This window comes from Nerophis lumbriciformis, linkage group LG09 (genome assembly GCF_033978685.3).
Source record: "Nerophis lumbriciformis linkage group LG09, RoL_Nlum_v2.1, whole genome shotgun sequence".
NCBI classification, from domain to species: Eukaryota; Metazoa; Chordata; class Actinopteri; order Syngnathiformes; family Syngnathidae; genus Nerophis; species Nerophis lumbriciformis.
The window spans coordinates 24839420-24865781 of NC_084556.2; the positions used below are offsets into that span (position 1 = coordinate 24839420).

At 45.8% G+C, this 26362-nt stretch overlaps 1 protein-coding gene across 7 annotated transcripts in view; it reads right to left on the reverse strand.

Annotated features, from left to right (window-relative positions):
- Nucleotides 1-26362, reverse strand: part of msi2b (musashi RNA-binding protein 2b) — a 626013-nt gene that overhangs the window by 398801 nt on the left and 200850 nt on the right. The gene's annotated exons all lie outside the window — the stretch shown is intronic.

The following is a 26362-nucleotide window of genomic DNA, read 5'->3' on the forward strand; positions in this document are numbered from 1 at the left end:
TCACTTTAATCCGTTTAAGTGCACATTCAAAAACTATTTTGTCAATCAGACAGAAGGAAGAAAATTGATGATTGCAATTTCAAAGAATAGTGCCAATAAAGCGATATAGTTCTGTTGAGCTCGCCACATAGTGACTATGCACACAGTGACTTTATAGTAGCCCAAACAGTGAAACTTACAGATGAATTTTCACACAGTAAAGTGCTGTCTACTGACAAAATGTGTGCTAATTCAAATGTTTTTCATTCCTTTCTCTCTCATAAAATAGTATAGCTATTTTCTCCCCATTCAATCCCCGTAAAGCCTCAGCACAATAGATAATAGTATGTCCAGCTACATCTCTTTGGTAGCATTGCATTGTGAGGGTACGCTAACAGAAGGGTAACAAAAATGGAAACAGATCATTTGGAGACATTGACACGCCCACGCATGTTCCGCTCTTGTCTGCTTTACAGTGGGATAATTTTTTGCAAGCCCTTCCATTGTATGATTCAGTTTTCGACTCAAATTCCACCCAGAAATCTGCCCGTGTTTTCGTATAATGTCGGCGTTATCCTAACATTGCACAAAACTAACTATTTCGTTTGCCTGCTTAACTTGTTGCAGATTCAAGTGCCTGAATAAAAAATCTCACGCGATGGTGACTCTGTCTCTGCTTTTTTTTAGCAGCTGTACTTAATAATAATAAAATATTATTATTAAGTACAGCTGCAAAATAACACACCTTGGGACCAAAGAAAGCTGTGGGTGCTAGTATTTTGATTAAAAACAAATGATCACCATGTTTGCCAACAATTCATCAATAAAGGTAAAAGTGATGCATCAACTTATTAGAGACCTGGGCAAATTACGGCCCGTTGGCCGTATGCGGCCAGTTAAGCTTTTCATTCCGGCCAACCGGACGTCTTCAAATAATTTTTTTAAACCTTTACCATCGAAACTGGAGGCGCCAATACAATGTGCACTGCATTTTTCTAATTACCGTAAGTCTTAAACTATAGAGGGTTGTGGAGAGGGGCGTGGTTCACGCGTTCCCTGCGGGCGGGGTGTGTGCAGGGGCCGGCCATGAAGCGGCAGACAGGTGAGTGGATATCTCAGCTGGAACGAGTTATCTAATCACCTGTTCCTTTTATTAGCAGCGTCGGAGACCATGAGGGGGTGGTGTGGGCTGGAGACGACGAGAGCGACACCACGAGAGAGACGCTGAAAAGCGGAAAGAGACTTTGGGAGAAAGAAAATAAAATAATTGTAAACGCTGCATCGGATGGTTGTGACAGTTCCTGTGGTCCCAGACGAACCCGTACCTAAGCCTTGCTACAGTGGCGCCCAACAGGAAAGCGGACCAGGAAGAAGATGTCGGCACCAACCCCTTTGGAGGCGCTGGGCCAAGTTCTGGCCGAGGTGTCAGCGGCGAGCAGACAGCAGACCCAAGTGCTGCGAGTGCTGATGAACAGAGCAGAAGCAGCGGGAGGGATGTCCTCCATGAAGCGCATGGTGGAGGGGGAGGACCCCCAGGCATTCCTGGACGTCTTCGAGGCCACGGCAACGTCGTGCAAGTGGCCGGAGGAGGAATGGGGCGCGAAGCTGCTGCCGCTCCTGGTGGGGGAGGCGCAGCGGGCGGCGCTGAGTCTCCCGGCGACCGCCCGCATGCAGTACGCCGATCTACGCCACGCCATCCTGGACCGGGTCGGCAGCAGCCCCGAAGACCACCGCCGAAAGTTCCGGGCCATGAAGTTGGGGGCAGAGGACCGGCCCTTCGTGTTGGCATACCGGATGAGGGACGCGGCAACCCGGTGGCTCCAGCCCAATGGGCTGGACCCAAAGATGTTGGAGTTCATCATCCTAGAACAATTTATTGATGCCCTCCCGGCCAGGACCTCAGCATGGGTGCGGTACCACAGCTCCCCAGATGTACCTACTCAGTGGCCTAGTGGTTAGAGTGTCCGCCCTGAGATCGGTAGGTTGTGGGTTCAAACCCCGGCCGAGTCATACCAAAGACTATAAAAATGGGACCCATTACCTCCCTGCTTGGCACTCAGTATCAAGGGTTGGAATTGGGGGTTAAATCACCAAAAATGATTCCCGGGCGCGGCCACCGCTGCTGCCCACTGCTCCCCTCACCTCCCAGGGGGTGATCAAGGGTGATGGGTTAAATGCAGAGAATAATTTCGCCACACCTAGTGTGTGTGTGACAATCATTGGTACTTTAACTTTTTAACTTTAAAAACAGCGGTGAAACTGGCGGAGGAGCACCTGGCGGTCCAGCGGGAGGCGACCCCAAAGACAGCCGAAAGGCCCACCCCAGCACCCCGCCGACGACTCGCCCCGCTATGGGGGGGGGTGGAGGAGACATCCCGGGAGCAGCGACCACGCACGGCCGAGCCACCCGGAGCCAACGAACAGGTCCCCCACGCGGGCAGCCAACAAAAAATCGCACCCACACGCACCCACATATACACAGCAAGGGGGGGGACACGGGGCTATAATATCTCCTCTGTTGGTGCATTTCAGGGTACCGGCGCTGCGGAGAGGGGGCTTCCCTCGCAGATGGCGCCTCAAACACCAGGGCCGGTGTGCTGGAGGTGCGGACGGCCCGGTCACGTGCGCCGGGAGTGCTCCATGATGGAGGTGGGGCAGGTGATGCGGGTTGTCGGGCCTCCAGCACCCGCCCCCGATCTGGGGGAGACGTACTGCGTCCCGATAAGGGTACAAGGGAGTACATACCGGGCGATGGTAGATTCGGGCTGTAAACAGTCCATGATCCACCAAAATCTGGTTCGACCCGGGGAATTGAGGCATGCAACACGGGGGAAAAATTAGGTGTATTCATGGGGATGTGCACGAGTACCCTATTGTGCCAGTGGAAATTTTACATAAAGATCAAAAGCATAAAGTCAAGGTTGCCGTAAGCGCGCACCTTACGCACCCCGTAATTCTAGGGATGAATTGGCCGGGATTTAACCAGTTGGTGACGCAATGTGTGGGGGTGCGTTCACGGACAGTAGGCGAGGGGAGTATCCGCGCAGTTCTCAGCGGCGACGTGGCTTCTTCTTCCGGTACTGCCGAGCGGGAACCGGGGGGGGCTTCGCGGGAGGCCCCCCCGGCCCCCCGGTGGCATCCTACTGAGGATTTTCCCCTCGAGCAGTCCCGTGATGAAACCTTGCGCGAGGCCTGGGACCAGGTGGATTATATTGACGGTCAGCTGGTGCGCCCGGGGAAAGCGCGGGTATTCCCCCATTTTTCAATTATTCGGGATAGATTGTACCGAGTGGGCCGTGACACTCAAACCGGGGAGGAACACACCCAGTTGTTGGTGCCAAAACGCCACCGGGAAATGGTTTTCCAGGCGGCGCATTTTAATCCCATGTCTGGCCATTTAGGGTATGATAAAACACTTAATCGGGTCATGGTCCGATTCTATTGGCCAGGCCTCCGGGCAGACGTGCGCCGTTGGTGCGCTGCCTGCCCAGACTGCCAGCTGGTGAACCCAGCGGCCACCCCAAAGGCGCCCTTGCGCCCATTACCGCTCATGGAGGTCCCGTTCGAGAGAATTGGGATGGACCTCATCGGACCATTTCACCCGAGCACACGGGGATACCGCTTTGTGTTAGTCCTGGTGGATTACGCAACGCGCTATCCCGAAGCAGTGCCCTTGCGCTCTATCTCTGCCAAGAGTGTTGCGCAAGCGCTGTTTCAGGTCATCTCCCGAGTTGGAATCCCGAAAGAGATTCTGACTGACCAAGGCACGTCCTTTATGTCGCGCACGATAAAGGAACTTTACGGGTTATTGGGAATTAAAGCGATCCGCACCAGCGTATATCATCCGCAAACAGATGGCCTGGTGGAGAGATTAAATAAAACGCTGAAAACCATGATCCGTAAATTTATGCACGAGGACAAACAGAATTGGGATAAATGGTTGGACCCCCTAATGTTTGCGATGCGCGAGGTACCCCAGGCCTCAGTTGGTTTTGCACCGTTTGAGTTATTGTACGGCCGAAGGCCTCGCGGAGTGCTGGACGTTATTAAGGAAAGCTGGGAGGAGGGTCCGAGCTCCAGCAAAAATTAAATTCAGTACGTCATGGACATGCGAGCAAAACTCCACAAGGTGGGGCACTTGTCACGTGAGAATTTGCTCCGTGCCCAAGAGCGTCAGCGGCGCACGTATAACAGGGGGACCCAACTACGCAAATTCGCACCGGGAGAAAAAGTACTTGTATTGCTTCCAACCTCAAACTCCAAATTACTTGCAAAGTGGCAGGGACCCTTTGAGGTCGCATGGCAAGTGGGTGATGTCGATTATGAGGTTCGGCGCTCGGACCGACGCGGAGACACTCAGATTTACCATCTGAACCTGCTGAAGGCGTGGAAGGAGGCGGAGCCTGTTTCCATGGTGACAGTAGTGAGGGAGGAGGAGGAGTTGGGGCCGGAGATCCCGCGCTCTGGCCCGGCCCCTCGGCTGACCTGTGATAACCAGCTCACATTGGCGCAGAGAGCGGAGGTTGCTGAGTTACAGCAGCGCTACTCTGATGTGTTCTCCTCGCGGCCCAGTCGCACGAATCTCATCCGACATCATATTGAGACCAGCCCGGGGGTTACGGTGCGGTCTCGGCCATATCGGCTTCCCGAACACAAGCGCAAAGTGGTTCGGGAGGAATTAAAAACCATGCTTGAGTTGGGGGTGATAGAAGAATCCCACAGTGCGTGGTGCAGTCCCGTTGTTCTGGTTGGGAAGAGGGACGGGACTGTGCGGTTCTGTGTGGATTACCGCAGGGTGAATGAAATATCACGTTTTGACGCGTACCCAATGCCTCGGGTCGACGAGCTCCTAGATCGGCTGGGCACTGCTCGTTTTTTCACGACGCTGGATTTGACCAAGAGCTACTGGCAGATTCCCTTGTCACCAGAGTCCCGAGAAAAAACGGCTTTCTCCACTCCGGAAGGTTTGTACCAATTTGTAACACTTCCGTTTGGCTTGTTCGGTGCGCCCGCCACGTTCCAGCGTCTCATGGACCGCGTGCTGCGCCCCCACGCTGCATACGCGGCTGCCTACCTGGATGATGTCATCATCCAGAGTGGCAGCTGGGAAGAACACATGCGGCGGGTGGGGGCGGTGCTCGAGTCCCTGAGGCGGGCGGGGCTCACCGCCAACCCGGCGAAGTGCGCAGTTGGCCGGAGGGAGGTACAGTATCTGGGGTACCACTTGGGAGGGGGACAGGTGCGGCCCCAGGTAGACAAAACAGCGGCAATCGCGGCCTGTCCACCCCCCAAGACAAAAAAAGAGGTGAGGCAGTTTTTGGGACTGGCGGGCTATTACCGGCGGTTCATTCCCCGGTTCGCGGACTTAACCGGCCCACTGACTGACCTCACCCGAAAGGGTGCTCCAGAACTGGTCCAGTGGACGGAGCAGTGCCAGCGGGGGTTTGAGAAGGTAAAAACAGCACTCTGCGAGGAGCCGGTGCTGCACATGCCTAACTTTGACATCCCTTTCTGTCTGCAGGCGGACGCGTCGGGCCGGGGGATGGGGGCGGTGCTGTCCCAGCGGGTGGGGGACGTCGACCGCCCCGTGCTGTACATCAGCCGTAAACTCTCGGACCGGGAGGAAAGGTACAGCACGGTGGAGAGGGAGTGCCTTGCCATCCGATGGGCGGTCGGGGCCCTCCGCTACTACCTGTTGGGGCGTGCCTTCAGTCTCTGCTCGGACCACAAACCACTCCAGTGGCTCCACCGCATGAAGGACGCCAACGCGCGGATCACCCGGTGGTATCTGGCATTACAGCCCTACAACTTCCGGGTGGTCCACAGGCCGGGTGCGCAGATGGCCGTGGCCGACTTCCTCTCTCGCCCCGCTATGGGGGGGTGTGGGGGGGAGTGGGCGCGGCCGGACGGCTGCCCGGCCTGAGTCTAGCGGTGGAGGCATGTGGAGAGGGGCGTGGTTCACGCGTTTCCTGTGGGCGGGGTGTGTGCAGGGGCCGGCCATGAAGCGGCAGACAGGTGAGTGGATATCTCAGCTGGAACGAGTTATCTAATCACCTGTTCCTTTTATTAGCAGCGTCGGAGACCATGAGGGGGTGGTGTGGGCTGGAGACGACGAGAGCGACACCACGAGAGAGACGCTGAAAAGCGGAAAGAGACTTTGGGAGAAAGAAAATAAAATAATTGTAAACGCTGCATCGGATGGTTGTGACAGTTCCTGTGGTCCCAGACGAACCCGTACCTAAGCCTTGCTACAAGGGTTTTCCACGGGTTGGAATCTGCGCTTTTGAATGATATACAGGTTATTACGGTAATCTATGTCACAGCTGCTCCAAGCAGATGAGGCAAGAAGCAAAGTTGGCTGAGTTTGTTTACAGCAGCCAGCCTGAGATGGGAGTGTCAGGGAAGCAGAAGCAGATTTCTACAAGATCTATCCTACAGAAAAAGTGATATAATATGGATTATACCCGCGACCCTGAAAGGGACAAGCGGTAGTAAATGGATGGATAGATGGCTGGATGGATGGATGGATCAGTGGGTGTTTTTTTTATTGTCCTTTGCTCTCATGATTAGCCGTGTTGCATTTTCCTTCATTGTAATAGATCGACCTCGACTCTCTCGAGTCGTTTGGGAAGTAAAGAGGAGAGACGTTTCTATGTTCTTAATATTCAGTGTTTTATCGTTAATATTTATTATTACAATTCCCACATTATTTATTTTTGTGTACATTCTTTTATTCAGCTAAAAGGCTGTGCAATTCCATTCAGTTTTTCCAGGTAGTCTGTCATATTTTTAGCTTTCTATCCGTCATATTGTGAGTGTTTGTATTGTGTTATTTTTTTTTCCTTTTCTACGGCATTTTCGGAATTTCTTTCACTAATGCTGAAAAACCTTCACATGTTTGAATTGTTCCTCAAAAATGGAAATCAAGCACACATACAGCAATATGTGGGACACTTTTTACAGCTAAAATAGTGTCAAAAAAACATTAGACGTATACAAACTCACAGTGGCATGTTAAAAATCTGAAATAAAGAATACGACCTGTGAATATTCTATCCATTTTCTACAAACACCGGCACATTTTTACAGAGCAATGTGGCCCCCAAATCAAAAATAATTGTCCAGGTCTGATTTAATACATAATTTATACTGATATATATTTAGTAACGTTTTATGCACATACAACTAAAATTAGTCTTTACTACATGTGTTTTTGGTGCCTGCAACTAATCGATTGGATTTATATAATTTCTTAAAGGACCAACTGCTTCGGTTTTCATACAATTTGGACGTCTTCTGACCTTCTGGAACAGAAAACTGAGGTATCAATGTATAACTTCATTTTACACAAAAAATAACTGAAATCCTCCAATGTTTTAGATGCAAAAACATGCTGGGCAGGTATGAACAACAAAATTCACAGATGGTCCCAGAGTTATGTTGGTGCTACTTACCAAGTCTAAGACCTTGCAAAATGTCAGCCGTGGTATTAGATTACCAAAGCCTCAGAACAAATGTCATGCACTAACTAATGAAATCTGTTTCTGATGCTTCTATAATTGTACTTCATTGTACCAGCTGCTTCATTTTGGGTTAGAATTTGAAAGAAGAATATGTGCTTGGTGATCTTTTTTCATCTTCTCCCTATAAATATATTTGCTGTGCTCCCCATCACTCCAACACTAAGGTTCCTACACTGACATTTGATTTAGCCATCATATTACTGTCATCTTTAAAGAGTGAAGGCTCTGCTCTGCTTGTCTGACTCAGTGGTGACCTTTATGTCTACCTTTATCCCTCCTGAGCTCAGTGGCAATGAACTGGTTAAACTCCTCCTCTCCTTTCTCCCATTCAGCTACACCTCCATGAGCTGGCTCTAGACCAGTGGAGCATGAGAACCAGGACGACTTGGACATAAAAGAATGATTGTGGACGCCGGGTGACATGGAAGCAAGTAGTTCTGATGGAAATAAAAGTCTGCTTGAGGCCTGCGTTGCAAAGTCCAGCCAAGTGACTGAAGTGGAGGGGTACTGACTCTGTGAACTGGACTGGTTTCTGCTGGGCTAAACGAGGCCTGTGTGAGATGCACTCCAAGCTGATCAAAATAAACCAATGAGGAAGCATTAGTCACACAGCTAATTATGCCTTTAGCGGCGTGGAGAGCTATCTTGATGCCAGAGCAGGGCTCAGCTGGTACGTCACATCCAAATTTACAAGGTGTCTTCACACAGACTTCCAACTTTAATCAAGTGCTTGCCTCAGTGGAACATTTTTGTGGGTGTGTGTAAGTAGGAATGTTAACAGGTGTTTTATTCTTTGGGAAATAAGAAGGCGTCATGTCATTATCATGTCATCTGGTTTTGTTAAAAATCAGTTCCATCGCAATTGGACCACAATGGAAACAAGCTTTTTGGTTTTTGTGCCATCCATTTGCCTTTTTAAAGCATTACATGGATTAAATTATTTAAGATGTCAATAAACTTTTCAATCAATCAAGTCAAAAACATAATGTAAATAAACAGGATTTCCCTTTCACCGCAATGTATATTGATGGTTGTTAGACCTCTAAAGCCGACATTGGTTTCATGTCACTTACCCATAGCTGCCACAATGGCTGGAAATAACTAGAAAATCATGTATACATTTTTTTAGAGTATACATATCAGCAAACAATATAACAGTGTGATAACAATTGTAAAACTGTTAATGGTTGCATTCTATTCTCTTGAAAAAGCACCATTAGCACGTAACAGCACAGCAAGTACAGTGCTGATTAATTTGACTTTATTGCAATTGCAGAAACAGAAACACTGATAAGATTTTCCCAGCTGGCTCGAAGTGTACTGTTCTGAGAGACAAAACAGGTGGGAGGATTTGGTCACCATTAGCCCAGTAATGGAATCCATCGGAGAGGCATGAGAATCATTCAAAGACAAGCACATTTTCGCTCGAATGACCGTTGTGATCGTTTCAAACACACACCTTCAGTGTGTAATGAAGGCAACAAAGAAACAGCAAAGGCTGTGAAGTTGTGGCAGGCGCAGACAGGCGCTGCATCCTTACGGTGGGAGAGACTGATGCACTGAGACGGATGTTTGGAGGAGAACTGTCAAGCAACCCCCAACCTCCAGACAGAGTGGAGATAGCAGGAGAGGGACTAGGGTGGCAGCGAAGGGAGGTGAGGTGAGGTGATAAGGTCACCGACAAAACCTATGGCCCAGTTGTGGCCACACAAGCTGTTTTCCCTCCACAGGTTTCCAACCCCGACATTGCTACAGACCACATTCTGCTAATTGGTTTATGTTGCCACAGACAAACGCACACACAGATCTTTTGCTACGTCACACCCAAAGGCCTGATACTCTGTGAAGACAAAAAAATGTGACGTGTGAGAAATATATACAGGGATACTTTGGTTTTCATAAGCCCTGGTTTTCATGACTAATTTTTTAACATATTTTTGGTCAAAATGTTACCCCGTTTTTTGTGTCTCGGTTATCGTACGGCCATACAACAAACTAATCCCACGCGTTGGTGACACACTGTCTGTGCTTTTAAAAAATGAATACAATATTGAGTAGAACCCCAAAATAAGCCACTATTGGAAAGAAAGAAGGTTGCAAAATCCAGCACTTTAATAAAGAAAGAGAGAAACACTTTTGAAAATAAGACAGAAAACAAAGCAAAGTACAAAGGTGACATCCGATTGGTTGTCACTTTGATTGGGTTGTATTTCTTATGGGAGAAGCTGCTTTGATTTCCATACAATCGAGTCTTCAATGGACCTATTGGAACAGATTACCAACGAAATAAAGTTGTGTGCCAAAGATAATTTCAAGCTCTCCTTGAACCATTATGAGTAGAGCAATGACTTTGGAATGTCTTGAGTGATAACTCTTAATGTTTCTTCCCAACAGCAAAGATCTGTTGAAGACCTACTAACACTGAGTATAGGTAGTGATGGGTAATATGGATCACGGTTGTCGCTGTCCCCCATTTCCTGTCACAATACTGCTTTCTGTAAAACAACAATATTTTTCTGGATTATTGACCTCGATTTCGGAGAAGGGAAAAACTCTTGATTGCTTTTTTGGCATATGACCCCTTCATGATGTTGGCACTTCTTCGATCCCAAATCGGCTTGTTCTCTCTAGGGACAGAGCTAAGCCACTAGCAAGCTCACGGAGCTAAGTCATTAGCAAGCTACCCACGACTTGACTGGTCAGTGCCAGCATGCCCTCCAAGAAGAACTCACCATCAAAAGAAGTCGAGGAAATTTAAAAACCCCTAATGCAGCAAAAACAGCTTCTTGATCTCCTGGAGGAGGTTAAATGGCTGAGGCTTCAGAATGAGGAGAAGGATCAGGGAATCTCAGATCTGGAGCAACGGGTGAACGATCTGGAGCAGTTTTCTCGCGTCAACGATGTGGTGATCACCGGGCTGGAGGTGAAGCCGCGCAGCAGCGATAGACAACGGCAACGTCAGTGAACAAGATGAAGGCTCAACGTAGCAGAAGGTAACAACATTCCAGCAAACTAAAGGAATAATAGTGGGCCAGCAGTGCATTGAGGCATGTCACCCATTGCCCAAAAGAACAAACAAAAAAAACTGGTGATATGAGGTTTGTGAGCAGAAAAGACTAAATTGCACGCGTTAGGCAAATGCATAAACTGAAAGGGACAAATGTGTACATAAATGAACATCTAACCAAAAGGAGTGCTGACATTGTCAATAAAGCAAGACACTGAGAAAACAAGGACAAATAAAACACACCTGGGTATCAAACTGTAAAATATTAATTAAATAAAATTTCTCACGGCAGGAGGAAGTTTTGGTTGTGAAAAGAAATGAGGACTTGGGCATCACTGGCAGTACTCAACCCATAATGGAATTGGAAACATTTTGCAACATGGAACATGAAAATCTGGATTTGGAAAATACATAGATCCAGACAAAAACTGCCAAATTTGTTTTGATTTATAAGACTGGAGACAAACACCAAATTACAAACTATAGACCTGTTTCTTTACTTTCACAATTTTCTAAAATCGTCAAAACATTATTCAACCATAGATTGAACAATTTCATTAATAAAAGTGGAACACTTGCAGGGAACCAACAATGATACAGAGCTAACATTTCAACATCAATGGCATTAATCTAAATAACAGAGGAAAAAAACAATTCAATAAATGGTAAACAGTGTGCAATGGCAGTATTTATGGATCTAACAAAAGCATTTGACACAATCATAATTTCTTAATTAATAAATTAGAACAATATGAAATCAGAGGGCTGATCTTAAACTGGTTAAGAAGTTACTTAACCAACAGAAAGCAATTTGTGAAAATAGGTAATAGTATGTCAACAGGGCTGGAGATACTGTATATTGTGGCGTACCTCATGGATCTGTACTGAGATAAAAATTGTTCCTACTTTATATCAATGATATTTGTAATGTTACAAAGGACTTTAAGTTAGTACTATTTGCCGACCACTTGGCTGTGTTTTGTTTAGGGTTAAGAACCCCTGCCTTACAGGAAACGTTGGTGCACGCCCCATTCTGTGACATGGAAGCGCAATCCCCCAATCACGTCACGTCACGTGGGGGGCTATCCACCAAACATCATCGTTATCGTCATCAACGCTCGCCGTTTGTTGGCAGTTACGTAAAGAAGATGCGACAAATCTTTGTTTACTTTCAAAATGCCGTTGATGGCTCGTATTTTCTTTCACCTGTCTACATCAAGAAGAAAACAGACCTTTTTGTTGTTGTTTCTGAAGCGCATCATTGGCGCATCCGTACTACTGCGACAAGACAGGATTATGCAGCCTCAACACTAAAGCAGGAACGAAGCACAACGCAGAGAAGGATTCAAACAATTTAAAGACAGAGTCACGCTATTGTTCACCGTCAAGACAAGAACTCACAAACTTAAACCAATTTCATTATATAAATCAGGATAATTTAATTTTAATTTAACTCCTCTCTGAGCTGCCACCTTACCGTGGTAGAGGAGTTTGCGTGTCCCAATGATCCAGGAGCTATGTTGTCCGGGGGTTTCTATGCCCCCTGGTAGGGTCTCCCAAGGCAAACTGGTCCTAGGTGAGGGATCAGACAAAGAGCAGCTCGAAGACCTCTGTGAAGAACACTAACAAAGGACCCAGATTTCCCTCGCCCGGACGCGGGTCACCGGGGCCCCCCTCTGGAGCCAGGCCCGGAGGTGGGGCACGATGGCGAGCGCCTGGTGGCCGGGCCTGTCCCCATGGGGCCCGGCCGGGCACAGCCCGAAGAGGCAACGTGGGTCCCCCCTCCAATGGGCTCACCACCCATAGCAGGGGCCATAGAGGTCGGGTGCAGTGTGAGCTGGGCGGATGCCGAGATCAGGGCACTTGGCGGTCCGATCCTCGGCTACATAAGCTGGCTCTTGGGACGTGGAACGTCACCTTGCTGGGGGGGAAGGAGCCTGAGCTAGTGCGTGAGGTGGAAAAGTTCCGGCTAGATACAGTCGGACTCACTTTGACGCACAGCAAGGGCTCTGGAACCAGTTCTCTTGAGAGGGGCTGGACTCTCTTCCACTCTGGCGTTGCCGGCAGTGAGAGGCGATGGGCTGGGGTGGCAATTCTTGTTGCCCCTCGGCTCGAAGCCTGCACGTTGGAGTTCAACCCGGTGGACGAGAGGGTAGCTTCCCTCCGCCTTCGGGTGGGGGGACGGGTCCTGACTGTTGTTTGCGTTTACGCGCCAAGCGGCAGCTCAGAGTACCCACCCTTTTTGGATTCACTCGAGGGAGTACCGGAGAGTGCTCCCCCGGGTGATTCCCTCGTTCTACTGGGGGACTTCAACGCTCATGTTGGCAGCGACAGTGAAACCTGGAGAGGTGTGGGTGGGAAGAATGGCCGCCCGGATCTGAACCCGAGTGGTGTTCTGTTATTGGACTTTTGTGCTCGTCACAGATTGTCGATAACAAACACCATGTTCAAACATAAGGGTGTCCATATGTGCACTTGGCACCAGGACACCCTAGGCCGCAGTTCCATGATCAACTTTGTAGTTGTGTCATCGGATTTGCGGTCTCATGTTTTGGACACTCGGGTGAAGAGAGGGGCGGAGCTTTCTACCGATCACCACCTGGTGGTGAGTTGGCTGCGATGGTGGGGGAAGGATGCCGGACAGACCTGGCAGGCCCAAACGCATTGTGAGGGTTTGCTGGGAACGCCTGGCAGAGTCTCCTGTCAGAGAGAGTTTCAATTCCCACCTCCGGAAGAACTTTGAAAATGTCACGAGGGAGGCGCTGGACATTGAGTCCGAGTGGACGATGTTCCGTGCCTCTGTTGTCGAGGCGGCCGATTGGAGCTGTGGCCGCAAGGTGGTTGGTGCCTGTCGTGGCGGTAATCCTAGAACCCGTTGGTGGACGCCGGCGGTGAGGGATGCCGTCAAGCTGAAGAAGGAGTCCTATCGGCTTCTTTTGGCTCATGGGACTCCTGAGGCAGCAGACAGGTATCGACAGGCCAAGCGGTGTGCGGCTTCAGCGGTCGCGGAGGCAAAAACTCGGACATGGGAGGAGTTCGGGGAGACCATGGAAAAAGACTTCCGGACGGCTTCGAAGCAATTCTGGACCACCATCCGCCGCCTCAGGAAGGGGAAGCAGTGCAGTGTCAACACCGTGTATGGTGGGGATGGTGCTCTGCTGACCTCGACTGCGGATGTTGTGGATCGGTGGAGAGAATACTTCGAAGACCTCCTCAATCCTACCAGCACGTCTTCCTATGAGGAAGCAGGGCCTGGGGAATCTGTGGTGGGCTCTCCTATTTCTGGGGCTGAGGTTGCCGAGATAGTTAAAAAGCTCCTCGGTGGCAAGGCCCCGGGGGTGGATGAGTTCCGCCCGGAGTTCCTTAAGGCTCTGGATGTTGTGGGGCTGTCTTGGTTGACAAGACTCTGCAACATCGCGTGGACATCGGGGGCGGTACCTCTGGATTGGCAGACCGGGGTAGTGGTTCCTCTCTTTAAGAAGGGGAACCGGAGGGTGTGTTCCAACTATCGTGGGATCACACTCCTCAGCCTTCCCGGTAAGGTCTATTCAGGTGTACTGGAGAGGAGGCTACGCCGGATAGTCGAACCTCGGATTCAGGAGGAACAGTGTGGTTTTCGTCCTGGTCGTGGAACTGTGGACCAGCTCTATACTCTCGGCAGGGTCATTGAGGGTGCATGGGAGTTTGCCCAACCAGTCTACATGTACTTTGTGGACTTGGAGAAGGCATTCGACCGTGTACCCCGGGAAGTCCTGTGGGGAGTGCTCAGAGAGTATGGGGTAACGGACTGTCTTATTGTGGCAGTTCGCTCCCTGTATAATCAGTGTCAGAGCTTGGTCCGCATTGCCGGCAGTAAGTCGGACACGTTTCCAGTGAGGGTTGGACTCCGGCAAGGCTGCCCTTTGTCACCGATTCTGTTCATAACCTTTATGGACAGAATTTCTAGGCGCAGTCAGGGCGTTGAGGGTATCTGGTTTGGTGGCTGCAGGATTAGGTCTCTGCTATTTGCAGATGATGTGGTCCTGATGGCTTCCTCCGGCCAAGATCTTCAGCTCTCACTGGATCGGTTCGCAGCCGAGTGTGAAGCGACTGGGATGGGAATCAGCACCTCCAAGTCCGAGTCCATGGTTCTCTCCCGGAAAAGGGTGGAGTGCCATCTCCGGGTTGGGGAGGAGATCTTGCCCCAAGTGGAGGAGTTCAAGTACCTCGGAGTCTTGTTCACGAGTGGGGGAAGAGTGGATCGTGAGATCGACAGGCGGATCTGTGCGGCGTCTTCAGTAATGCGGACACTGTATCGATCCGTTGTGGTGAAGAAGGAGCTGAGCCGGAAGGCAAAGCTCTCGATTTACCGGTCAATCTACGTTCCCATCCTCACCTATGGTCATGAGCTTTGGGTCATGACCGAAAGGACAAGATCACGGGTACAAGCGGCCGAAATGAGTTTCCTCCGCCGAGTGGCGGGGCTCTCCCTTAGAGATAGGGTGAGAAGCTCTGTCATTCGGGGGGAGCTCAAAGTAAAGCCGCTGCTCCTCCACATCGAGAGGAGCCAGATGAGGTGGTTCGGGCATCTGGTCAGGATGCCACCCGAACGCCTCCCTAGGAAGGTGTTTCGGGCACGTCCGACCGGTAGGAGGCCACGGGGAAGACCCAGGACACGCTGGGAAGACTATCTCTCCCGGCTGGCCTGGGAACGCCTCGGGATCCCCCGGGAGGAGCTGGACGAAGTGGCTGGGGAGAGGGAAGTCTGGGCTTCCCTGCTTAAGCTGCTGCCCCCGCGACCCGACCTCGGATAAGCGGAAGAAGATGGATGGATGGATGGATGGAAGGATAATTTAATTATATTATTTCGGAAAAAAAAGGGTAGTTCAATATAATGCGCTTGGAAATAATGTAATTGGGATTTTATGGACCCCCAACAACCGTGTTATATCAAGTTTGAGCATATATATATATATATATATATATATATATGTATGTATGTGTGGGAAAAAAAATCACAAGACTATTTCATCTCTATAGGCCTGTTTCATGAGGGGGGGTACCCTCAACCATCAGGAGATTTTAATGGGAGCATTCACATACCATGGTTTATATAGGGCACAGAGTGGGTGGGTACAGGCTGGCGTAAGGGCGTGGTGATTGGCTCATGTGTTACCTAGGAGGTGTTTCCGTCTGTGGCGGCATGCTGTTACAATTTCGCTGCGCTTGTTGAGGGATGACAGGTCTGGACGGTAAATAATAAACAGTTTCTCTTTCAAGCATAGGTTGCATCTTTTATTACCACTATTGTAAGGTGTGCTGGATGCAAGAATTTGCCATGTTATTGAATATTCAACATTATTGTCTTTGAGGTCCCAAATGTGTTTGCTGAGTTCTGTGGTATTCCGCAGGTTTTGGTTCCTGAAAGAAGCCTTGTGATTGTTCCATCTGGTTTTGAATTCTCCCTCGGTTAATCCTACATATGTGTCGGATGTGTTAATGTCCTTGCGTATTACCTTAGATTGGTAGACAACTGATGTTTGTAAGCACCCCCCGTTGAGAGGGCAATCAGGTTTCTTTCGACAGTTACAGCCTTTGTTGGTTTTGGAGTCGCTCTGTCCGGGGGCCGACGGTTCATTTGCAATTGTTTTGTTGTGGTTTGAGATGATTTGTCGTATATTGTTCATGCAGCTGTAGCTCAATTTAATGTTGTTCTTGTTGAATACTTTTCTTAGGGTGTTGTCTTTGGGAAAGTGTTTGTCAATCAGATTGAGGAATTTGTGTCCAATGTTAGTTGAGACGTTTTTGCTGTATGGGGGGTTGTACCAGATGATGTCGTTTCGTTTTCTGTTCTTTTTTGGCTGGTTTCCTGGCGTGGGTTCATAGGTGAGGGTGAAATTGTATCCGCTTTCATCAAGGGCTTTTTGGTACGGGGGGGTTGCTTGGTCAAATTCAGCTTTGCTAGATGACAGCATCGATAGCATTTTATTGATTCCGGTAGGTATTCTTTTCGTGGTGGTGGGTGGGTGGTTGCTGTCATGGTGCACGTATTGGAGTGTTGTGTTGGGTTTCGTGAATGGTTGGTAGCTGTTATTTCTCAGGTTGAAAGTGACGTCAAGGAAGTTGACGGTTTGCTTGTTGGCTTCAATCGTGATCCGTAGGCCCTTCTCTTTGAAAATTTGGCATATGCGCTTCTTGGTATTCTCGCTGCTCCTTGGCGAGGCGCGACACACTGCCAGTCCGTCATCACGGTAAATACCAAGGTTCAGATTGAGGCTAGCAAGCTGGGAGAGGAGGAAACTCCCAACGAGTTCACACGTTTCTGCTCCGTCAAAACTTCCCATAGTGACGTCAAATGTTGCATTGTTCTTTTTTTGCCATGGTGTACTGTTGTGGATGAGAATGGAGTTTTTTGCGTGGATGATGATGTTTCTTTCGTTGCCTGTGATTGAGTCGTAGTCTGAGGCGAAGTCTAGTGCTTGAGTCAGTAGGTCTTGCGTGATGGAAGGGTAAAATTCTTCGATATCAAAGGAGATAAAGTTGTGCTGTTGTTTGTCTTGGATGTTGTTGAACCATTTGATTACTGCTGCTGTATTTCTCCATTGGTTGAGTGGTGTTTTGTCCTTGATTTTTGTGTTGACTCTGTCCAGGATTATTTTGCTGATTTTTCCTATTTCAGATTTAGTTGGGTTTATTAGTCGGCATGTTGGGTTATTTGCGAAGTTGGGTTTGTGGTCCTTCAATGTGATGAAGGCTTCCTTGTTGGCTGTGGCGTCCACCCTGTCCTCAATGTCCAGTTCAGTCGCGATCCTTTTATTTTCCAGGTGGATGTTCTGTAAGGTGTTGGGTTGCGCTTTTTTGTATGATTTGGTGATGCTTCTGTCCAGTAAGGTGTGATGTTCTGGTATGTCCATTCTGTAGAAGTTTGTGGTTTTATCGGCAGCTATGATGAGGTTGTTTACTTTCTTGATGCGCTCCTTGTCATTTTTCAGCTTGGTGAGGAGTGGGTTGCGGATTGGCTTGAATTTGACTGATTGTATCATTTTGAGCATGTCGTTCTCAAAATCCTTTAGTTCCTCAACTGTGGGTGGGTTCTTGGTAGATTTGAATCCGTAAGTTTTCTTTTGCGTTCCTTTTGTTTCAGGGTGGAGGAAAAAATGTGCTTTCCACCGCATCCTTCTTAGGAAGTGTTCCGTCTTTTCTATGAGCCTTAGCTTGTAGTCATTCTGCGCGGGTATGGGAATGTTCAAGCCAATCCGCAACCCACTCCTCACCAAGCTGAAAAATGACAAGGAGCGCATCAAGAAAGTAAACAACCTCATCATAGCTGCCGATAAAACCACAAACTTCTACAGAATGGACATACCAGAACATCACACCTTACTGGACAGAAGCATCACCAAATCATACAAAAAAGCGCAACCCAACACCTTACAGAAAATCCACCTGGAAAATAAAAGGATCGCGACTGAACTGGACATTGAGGACAGGGTGGACGCCACAGCCAACAAGGAAGCCTTCATCACATTGAAGGACCACAAACCCAACTTCGCAAATAACCCAACATGCCGACTAATAAACCCAACTAAATCTGAAATAGGAAAAATCAGCAAAATAATCCTGGACAGAGTCAACACAAAAATCAAGGACAAAACACCACTCAACCAATGGAGAAATACAGCAGCAGTAATCAAATGGTTCAACAACATCCAAGACAAACAACAGCACAACTTTATCTCCTTTGATATCGAAGAATTTTACCCTTCCATCACGCAAGACCTACTGACTCAAGCACTAGACTTCGCCTCAGACTACGACTCAATCACAGGCAACGAAAGAAACATCATCATCCACGCAAAAAACTCCATTCTCATCCACAACAGTACACCATGGCAAAAAAAGAACAATGCAACATTTGACGTCACTATGGGAAGTTTTGACGGAGCAGAAACGTGTGAACTCGTTGGGAGTTTCCTCCTCTCCCAGCTCGCTAGCCTCAATCTGAACCTTGGTATTTACCGTGATGACGGACTGGCAGTGTGTCGCGCCTCGCCAAGGAGCAGCGAGAATACCAAGAAGCGCATATGCCAAATTTTCAAAGAGAACGGCCTACGGATCACGATTGAAGCCAACAAGCACACCGTCAACTTCCTTGACGTCACTTTCAACCTGAGAAATAACAGCTACCAACCATTCACGAAACCCAACACAACACTCCAATACGTGCACCATGACAGCAACCACCCACCCACCACCACGAAAAGAATACCTACCGGAATCAATAAAATGCTATCGATGCTGTCATCTAGCAAAGCTGAATTTGACCAAGCAACCCCCCCGTACCAAAAAGCCCTTGATGAAAGCGGATACAATTTCACCCTCACCTATGAACCCACGCCAGGAAACCAGCCAAAAAAGAACAGAAAACGAAACGACATCATCTGGTACAACCCCCCATACAGCAAAAACGTCTCAACTAACATTGGACACAAATTCCTCAATCTGATTGACAAACACTTTCCCAAAGACAACACCCTAAGAAAAGTATTCAACAAGAACAACATTAAATTGAGCTACAGCTGCATGAACAATATACGACAAATCATCTCAAACCACAACAAAACAATTGCAAATGAACCGTCGGCCCCCGGACAGAGCGACTCCAAAACCAACAAAGGCTGTAACTGTCGAAAGAAACCTGATTGCCCTCTCAACGGGGGGTGCTTACAAACATCAGTTGTCTACCAATCTAAGGTAATACGCAAGGACATTAACACATCCGACACATATGTAGGATTAACCGAGGGAGAATTCAAAACCAGATGGAACAATCACAAGGCTTCTTTCAGGAACCAAAACCTGCGGAATACCACAGAACTCAGCAAACACATTTGGGACCTCAAAGACAATAATGTTGAATATTCAATAACATGGCAAATTCTTGCATCCAGCACACCTTACAATAGTGGTAATAAAAGATGCAACCTATGCTTGAAAGAGAAACTGTTTATTATTTACCGTCCAGACCTGTCATCCCTCAACAAGCGCAGCGAAATTGTAACAGCATGCCGCCACAGATGGAAACACCTCCTAGGTAACACATGAGCCAATCACCATGCCCCTACGCCAGCCTGTACCCACCCACTCTGTGCCCTATATAAACCATGGTATGTGAATGCTCCCATTAAAATCTCCTGATGATTGAGGGTACCCCCCCTCATGAAACAGGCCTGTAGAGATGAAATAGTCTTGTGATTTTTTTTTCCCACACATACATATATTGCGCTCTACTACGGTATCGATCACTATTTTTTGGATAACCTTATTAAGACATATATATATATATATATATATATATATATATATATATATATATATATATATATATATATATATAGCCTATTATTTGCACACTATTGCCTTGTGATGCACCAAAAATCTGGCCGCTGAAAAAATATTATGCCCACCAAGACCACACAAATGTCGTAGCTCGCCCACCGATGACGTAAAAGTCGCAATCAGGTCGCATTTTCGTTTAGACTGCAGTCACATTTGAAAAAATCAGATTCCAATCGTATTCAAACTACCTCCTGATGTGGCCCAAATCTGATGCAAAACAATCAGATTTGAAGCATATTGGAGCATTTGGACTGGCAAAAAATATGCATCAACCAGGATGTTGTTGCTTTCACAATTGCCAGTGTGCCGGAGAAAGGCAGCGGGTTAAGAATTTAACTAGTAATGTTTTCTATTTTTCTCTCCTCCGAAAGAAGTGGCTCTTAACCTGGGTTCGATCGAACCCTAGGGGTTTGGTGAGTCGGTCTCAGGGGTTCGGCAGAGCCTCCGCCACGGAGGTCATCGTGTAAATAAAAACTTCTCCCTATCGGCGTATCATAGATATCCCAAACAGTGTTCCCTCTAATTTTCCATATGCGTGAGCAAACGCAAAAACTCTTTGAGAATTCAGTGGAGCACATGTGAGCGACGTCAGACGTGCACATGCACTGTGGCCACACCACCAGCACACCTGTCTCAAACCTGACTAAATAACAACCTGAGATAGGCTCCAGCACCTCCCTCCCGCGACCCCGAAAGGGACAAGCCGTAGAAAATGTATGTGAAAAAAAAACAAATTTTATTTTTCACTAAAGAAGGGTTCGGTGAATGCGCATATGAAACTGGTGGGGTTCGGTACCTTCAACAAGGTTAATAACCACTGTCCTAAAGGATATTAAACATCAGAACCACCTTTTAGTCTGTAGTTTTGTATTACACTGCTACAACCACAATGATAAACATACTTTATTGGTATATCAAAATTAATTATTATTGTCTTTGTAAAGGCAGATTTTCAGACACACTTGTCGTGACTGCATCTCATTAGAACAACATGATACATCACAATTTCCAGTTTCTCTTTTCAACATGTTCGAAAAGGAGTAGGAAGAAGCAGAGCTTATTTAATCCTACCCCTTTTCTTTTACATAACAGTTGCTTAAACTTTTGTTCACTTCCTGTTCTCAATTTATTCACAATATACTGCATAAGTAATCACAATAAAAATAAATAAATAAATAATAATGGGTGAAGTAAGTTGTATTTCAAATCATAATATTATTTTGAGAATTAATGGATGGATGAAATAAATTCAGAATGTTTATCATGGTTCTTCTTCTTTGTACTTTGTAAACATTTAAGTTTGATGAGTTTCTTGAAATGGATCATATTAGTACATTGTTTGATTGCTTTGCTTAATTTATTCCATAATTTAATTCCACATACTGATATACTGAAGGTCTAAAGTGTTGTACGTGCATACAAATGTTTTAAATTACATTTTTCTCTAAGATTATATTTCTCCTCTTTTTTGAGAAGAATTGTTGTATATTCTTGGGTAGCAGGTTATAGTTTGCTTTGTATATAATTTTAGCTGTTTGCAAATTCACTATGTCGTGGAATTTCAGTATTTTTGATTCAATAAATAAAGGGTTCGTATGTTCTCTATATCCAACATTATGTATTATTCTAACTTATCTTTTTTGTAACACCGTTAATGAATGAAGTGTACTTTTGTAGTTAATTCCCCATATTTCTACACAATAACTCAGATATGGTAACACTAGCGAGCAGTAGAGAATATGAAGTGATTTTTTTGTCTAGAACATGTTTGGCTTTATTCATTATTGACGTGTTTCTTGCTACTTTATGTTGTATATTTTTTACATGAGATTTCCAGTTCAATTTATCATCAATCATTATACCTAGAAATTTGGTTTCATTTACTCTTTCAATTTCTATTCCGTCTATTTGTATTTGTGTTTGACTTTCTCTTCTACTGTTACCAAATAGCATTATTTTAGTTTTACTGAGATTCAACGGTAGTTGATAGGGGTTGCTGTTGTTTTGGCCAATGAGACAAGCAGTCGTTCCTCTATGGCTCGGGAGACATAATGATTGACACACTGCACTAATATTCTATATAGAAGAAAATAAATTACTTTTTTTTCTTTCTGAGAAATCCTCACATGCTGTATAATAGATATCACTGATAGACAGGTTAGTTAAATCTTGAGATGTGTTTTTCGCTGTACATCTTTGCAGATATTGCATCCAACCCATCCTCTGATGTTTTGTCCTTTGCGGAGCTCTCACAGACCTGCCCGCACAGACCCACATGTAATCACGCAACCGTAAAAATACACCTAATCGCTGGAACGCTCACGCAAGGCGAGGGCACTACTGCAGACATATCGAGGCATATGCAAGTAGGCTATAAAAGCACACCAAGAAAACATGCACAACATCTAGCTCAATCAGTCTGATTTGTTTGTTTCCTCCTAAGCATTTGAGGATTCCTCAAGGAGGGGAAAAAAACTTTGTATAATCAAGTCAATTATGTCATTCAATCAAGAAAATCATTTTGAGCCCTTTCTCAGAATGATTGATTGCAAAGTCGTGCTGCATATTTGCTTGCCGGGTTCTATTGTGCAAATAAACCATCCAGGCCACGCGAGGGCCTTCCAAGCATCCTCAACAAAAAAAGGAGCCAAACAAAGTCATTCACCTTGCTCTCTTCCAGCCGAGAAAACAACACTTGGCTTTGGAGGGGAGGGGAGTTGGTTGCATACTGGGTCTGAACCAAAAATAACTGTTTCCATTATTTCATAACAGCTCTTTTGTCTCCTTCAGGACACGCTGCATTATATGCCCATGAAAAATCCATCCTCGCTGAAACTGTTTAAACTCAAGGTCAAGTGCTGATGTTACAGAGACTGTATCAGTGGAAGGTGACCTTGACTGAAGTGGAATATGACATGAGGGAAATGGATCTCCACTCAGTGTGAGGAAATTATCTGTGAAATGCTGCCACTGTATCAAAGCCTGTTTGTGTGTGTGTGTGTGTAATGTGTGTGTGTGGCATGTCCTTGTATTAAAGGGCGTGCAAATATGCCTCACTCAGCTCGGGGTATTGGTCCTGAGAATAGTGTGCATAAAGTGCTGCACCACACAGCAACTAAAATCTCCACACAAGTCTTTTTATGAATTGAGTGGGCTTTTAATTAAGAGCACACAGCAAGTCACAAAACAGTGCAAATTGGCTTCCCTACGCCCCTTTTTCGACAAAAATACTGTAAACCCACAGTTTCAGTATATTTTCTCGGTTATCACAAACATTGCGCATTAATAACTAGTCTGTTGTGTGTACCCAAACAATTGAATGGAATGAATTAGTGACTGAAGATTCTTCACAGACTCAAGTGTATTGTGAGCGGAGCAGGCTCCAAGCGGACTTGGGAGGCCAGATCTGACCAATCTGAGTCCTATAGATATTCACAATTTATTAAGTGAAATTTTCTTTGTAAAAACTAGCATGATTTTTTTTTTTTTATCTGGCATTGGAGAGACGGTACTCATGTTTACAGAGTAGCTGAAAAATAGCTTCCCCTACTTGAAAGAGCAGCAGCTGCCACTGGTATACAGCCTGTGTTATATTGTACAATAATAACAATTATGAAAATAGAGCAAAGCGATACAACAAAAATATGTTAATACTAATTACTAATAACACAGACTTGTTTTAAAATGTATGTAAATTATTTTGTATCATTAAATATATATATATATATATATATATATATATATATATATATATATATATATATATATACAGTATATATATATATATATATATATATATATATATATACATACACCCTTTTTGTGTCTTTTTACGCATTGAAATCAGAAAGGACGCGAGTCCCGGATTTTTTTTTGTTTGTTTTTACCGACCCTGCCTTCTCTGGTTCAAAACTCCAGTTTGCTTGTTTTTTTAAACGATTATCGTTTTCCGCCTGTGTTTTTTTTTTGTTATATTTGCCGAGTCAAATTTCCGTCCCCGTTTATAGCATTTTTATTGGTCGACTTCAAAGTAATGAACTTTCAGATACAATTTCTTAAATTTTGATTCGCCGAAACTTTTATCAATCACAATTAATGCATTTACGGTATTATTGTTTTCGTCATGGCGAGCAATAAACCCTATAAGCGAAGCTTCAATGAAAAGGGGCTTCAGGAGCCATTTTTCAGCAAATGGCTCAGTTATGAAGATGGAAAGATGTTTTGCACACCATGTAAACAAGCTAAGAAAAAGAACACCTTTACGACCGAGTGCACTCATTTTCAAAGATCCAGCCTCACCAGGCACCAAGAAACATCTTGTTACACCTTCCTGCTTGTCAGCTCCCAGACCGTGGTCGAGGAGCGCGGGGGAGATGTTCCCTCCATGGCCGATATATTGTAACACCCTTCACTTTACCCAGCAGTGGGTCCCTACAGATCCGCTCTTGGCTCGGAATGCCGTTATAACTTTTTTATTTATGTTTTCCACAAAGCCAACCGATTATCCACCATGCTAATTAAACTCCTGCATATGCTAGCGCTACCTCTCCTAACCTGCCTACTCACTTACACACGTCACTCACCCAACATACCGCCATTCTTAAAGAAGCACACACACACATATATGTTACTCTCACAACAATCGGTTCACTAGTTGGCCGAATCGGCTGGGAAGCAGTCGCTTTTTTGCCGCTCTGAAAAGAGCAGAGGAGGCAAGTAAAGACAGTTCTTATGGCAGCTTATGGCCATCACGAAACCAGAGATGGAATGCTAGAGGCATTGAGTGCCAATGTATTAAATGGCATTGCAACTAACTTGCGAAATTCTAAGTTTGTTGGCATTATTTGCAATGAAAGTGTAGATATGGCGGTTTTTAAACGACTGATGATCTACCTATAGGTGAAAATAACCATTTACATTTGTCATATGCATGTATGCCCTGGCACACCATTATCATCACTTCATGACCAAAGTAAAAAACGTTTATACTGAAATAAATACACCAACAACTTATTAAATGTGAAGTGAAGTGAAGTGGATTACATTTATATAGCGCTTTTTCTCAAGTGACTCAAAGCGCTTTACATAGTGAAACCCAATATCTAAGTTACATTTAAACCAGTGTTGGTGGCACTGGGAGCAGGTGGGTAAAGTGTCTTGCCCAAGGACACAACGGCAGTGACTAGGATGGCGGAAGCGGGGATCGAACCTGCAACCCTCAAGTTGCTGGCACGGCCGCTCTACCAACCGAGCTATACTGCCCCACAAATAAATAAAAATATAGAAAAAAATACCAGCAGCGGTAAAGTTTAGATCCATGAAGGAAAGAAGAAAGTGAATGAATGTTTAGAACTGAATATATTTACATATGCATAAAAGTTTTTTTTCTTTTGTATTTTTTTTTATGAATTAAGTAAAGTTTATGACAACCTTTTTCCAAAACACAATATAGAATGTGAGATATAACAGGACAATGCATATATTTATCATTTGTTTTCAAAACGCTTATAAAAAAGTGGCACCCCAAAAATTGACTGTGGGACCCCATTTTTATGACTTGATGGGGTCCCAGGGACCCCTTTTTGAAAATTCCTAGCGCCAACACTGTATATATATATATATATATATATATATATACCAGTTTGAATCTCTGTTAGGGTCAGGGGGGGAATTACCATTAGGCAAACAGGCAGTTGCTTGGAAACAATTTAAAGGGTACCCAAAATATCACATGAATAACAATCTCTCATTCAAACACAGCAAACATCAGTCACACACTTCCGGCCTTCACAACAACAGCGTTAAGCGTCACATCAGGTCCACCTGCGCTAACAAAATAATTATCTTCGAAAAATGTCTACTTTTACCCACCAGACACACTTCTGACATACACAATAATGGCGCTAAGCATCACATCCGGTCCAACTGTGCCAACTAAATAAGGATCTTCGAAAAATGTATTACACTATATTAAATGATGATTTGTGTTCCTATCAGTCACAGTAAAAGAGTTGGGTGCCGCTTACCTCATTTTAATCTGCAGCTTGCATGGTAGTTTCTAACAACATAGTAATGTACCATGTTGTTTTTGTTATGTGGAGGACCCCGTCAACTAGGTTTGCCTTGGGCCCCTAAATAACTAAAAATGCACCTGGTTAGGGCATCTCTCTCTGTGGGGTTTGCATGTTCTCCCCACGCATGTGTGGGGTTTCTCCGGGTACAATGGCTTTCCTCCCAAATTCCAAAAACAACTGCACATGAGATTAATGGGAGACTCTAAATTGTTCATAGGTGTAAATATAAATGTGAGTGCAAATTGTTATTGTCTATTTGTGCCCTGCAATTGGTTGGCGACCAGTTTTGGGTGCAACCCGCCTTTTGCCTAAAGTTAGTTGGGATAGTATGCAGCTTACCCACAAAACCTTGTGAGGACAATCAGTATAAAAAATTAACAGATTTATGTTAACCACTTTCT